General features: G+C 33.1%; 1 pseudogene; it reads right to left on the bottom strand.

Annotated features, from left to right (window-relative positions):
• LOC108693360 overlaps positions 1–437 on the bottom strand; it is a 1,565-nt pseudogene extending 1,128 nt beyond the window's left edge.
• Between the last annotated feature and the right edge of the window lie 2,491 nt (positions 438–2,928).

Raw genomic sequence — 2,928 nt, 5'->3', positions numbered from 1 at the left:
TATATATATATTATATTGCAAATAACATTGTAAATTACTTGTTGCCTACTAATTAAGGATTTTTTTTTAGATAAATTATTGACTCACTTTTGCCAAGTGCAGCATCTCGCTGGTTCCTCGCGACTTTCCAACTCTTAAATTTTTCTTGAATATGTGGAAACGTATAAAATGCAATGATCCCAAGTCCGATGATGTACCATCCCACAGACGCTATCGGAGCCCAAACTGTAATACAAAAGGCTCTGTAATTGCTTCGCGAGCTTGACGTTTACTCCAGGAAGTAAAACCCGCAATGACACGAATGTAAATATAAGAACATTAATCGGCACATATGCATGTAACTGCGATACATACTCGTTTGGAAATAGCTTGGATTATCAACGTGCTCCATACTCCTTTGTGTTCAAAGCGAAATTATTCAAGACAGTAACTTACATGTCACGACTCGATCTGTAATCTACAATACAGTTTCAAAATTCATGTACTATCAGTGAAGAAAGTCTGTAATGCACGTAATGCAAACCAGAGAAAAACCTCAGAGAAGACATGACGGCCCAAAACTTGTATCGCAAAATGCTGCAGCGCACTACTGCCCTCTGACAAAGTGAATATAAACTACATAGCAACGTCCACTTTTCTTACGGTACATCGTCCATTTTTTAAGGCTGGAGATGATAAATCGATATTTAATTCATATTGTGGGAAAAAGTCGTGGCGTTTTTCCTGCTAGATGGCATTAAATGCTCAGCAGTCGGCAACTACTAATCGCATCGGCAACACTAGACATGCGTTTAAAAAGTGACATTTTAACCTTTGTTTTGAGCCGAAAAAGATTGAAATCGGTGAAGTGGATCAAAAATTATTTTATTTTGAAAATAGAAATAAATAAAGAAAAAATTCGCTACATTTTGCAGTATCACTACGATAAAGGCAAGAATGCATAGGCTTGTGAAAAAATTTGCGCTATTTACGATGAAGATACTCTATCAAAATCAGCAGCACGGAAATGGTTTGCTCGCTTTCATGTTGGAAATTTCGATGTGAAAGATGAACCTCGCTCCGGTCGACCCATCACTGAAAAGTCCGATGAAATCATGGTAAAAGTCGAGCGTGATAAGCATGTGAGCACTGTGGAGATTGCCAGGGAACTAGGCATCGACCACAAAACAGTTTTAAATCATTTACTCAAAGCTGGATACAAAAAGAAGCTCGATATTTGGGTTCCTCACGAGTTGAGTGTTAGGAACATGATGAACCGAATTAACAATTGTGATAAACTACTGAATGGAATTGAGCCATTTCTGAAGAAAATGATAACTAGTGATGAAAAATGGATCACCTACGACAACTAGAAAAAGATCGTGGATAAAGAAAGGAGAGAAGGCCATCCCTGGATTGATGAGGAAGAAGGTGATGTTGTGTGTGTGTGTGGTGGGACTGGAAGGGAATCGTTCTATGAGCTGTTATCGTCCAATCAAACAATTAATTCCGAACTCTACTGTGAACAACTGCAGAGATTACAACAAGCAATTGAGAAGAAGCAGCCAGAATTAATTAATAGGAGAGATGTCATCTTCCATCACGACAACGCTCGACCACACACATCTTTGATGATTCGGCAAAAATTGCGAGAGCTTGGCTGGGAAGTTTTAATGCATCCATCGTATAATCCTGACATAGCACCCTCAGACTATCATTTGTTTAGATCTCTGCAGAACTCTCTTAATAGTGTAAAGCTAGCTTCAAAAGAGGCCTGTGAAAATCACTTGAAACAGTTTTTCGATCAGAAACCACAGAAGTTCTATCGCGATGGAATTATAGCTCTGCCCCAAAAATGGCAAAATATTATAGAAAATAATGGAGCATATTTGGTTTAAATAAATTGATTTCAATACTCTAAGAAAAACACTTTAATTTTACTAAAAAATCGAACTTTTTTCCATACCCAATATTATCGTGCTACACGATTATACGAAAATACACAAATTTTTCTAAACCATTGTTTAATAAATTATTGATAAACGCAAAACAAATACTAATAACAATTATCGTATTAACTATTAATTATTAATTGGCAAATATGAAATTAATAATATTATATAATATAATAAAAAGTCATTAATATATTTATAACAGCACTTTCATTTAAGAAAACTATCTCAATAATTTCATCATATCAAAATCCCTCGCATGCTGGTTAGTATCCGATACAAAAAAGAACAATTTTCGTAGTGGGGAGCGAACTTAATGTATTCTGCTTCTACGTTAAATTCACAAGATCCATTTGTAAAGAAAAGTTAAGCATCCATCAAATACCAATAATCTTATTACAGGAGGGTATGCATCCCGAATCTTTTAGACTACTTACGATAATTTGGGTAGCATGTCAATTACAATTATTTTTATCACATCTTTAATATAATACTAAAAGTCGTGAGAAAATATGTTCTGCAACATCACTAAAAATCATCTCTTATTAAAAATAAATGGATAGAACGATTTACTTGTAGGAATAGTGGTTATGAAGGAATATGTTTAATAATAATAAAATACATGCATTATTGCAATTTTTTATGTATGGATACAAAAAATTCTCGGATATCAACTGTTCGAGATAAGATAAATCCGATAAATCAACGGGATTTTTAAGAATTATACTTTTATACTAAAAAATTTATTATATAAAATTTAACAATTTTTATTTTTCCATATTTTTCAAAAATTTGAATTATTATAGCTCGCTAATATGAGGGTTATCTCGAATTTTTTGTACGCATACATTTTTAATTAAATGTAATCACGATATCATTGTTAAAAGACTATGAAGTATTTTGATAAAAATTATCTAAGACAAAAATTAAAATTTTGTTAAATATAATCTCATAATACCTGCATGTAAATATTATTTTATCATAGGAAAATATATAT

The sequence above is a fragment of the Atta colombica genome, unplaced genomic scaffold (genome assembly GCF_001594045.1).
Source record: "Atta colombica isolate Treedump-2 unplaced genomic scaffold, Acol1.0 scaffold9, whole genome shotgun sequence".
NCBI classification, from domain to species: domain Eukaryota; kingdom Metazoa; phylum Arthropoda; class Insecta; order Hymenoptera; family Formicidae; genus Atta; species Atta colombica.
The sequence above is the reverse complement of the archived record's forward strand: the minus strand, read 5'-3'. Positions and strand labels throughout refer to the sequence as shown.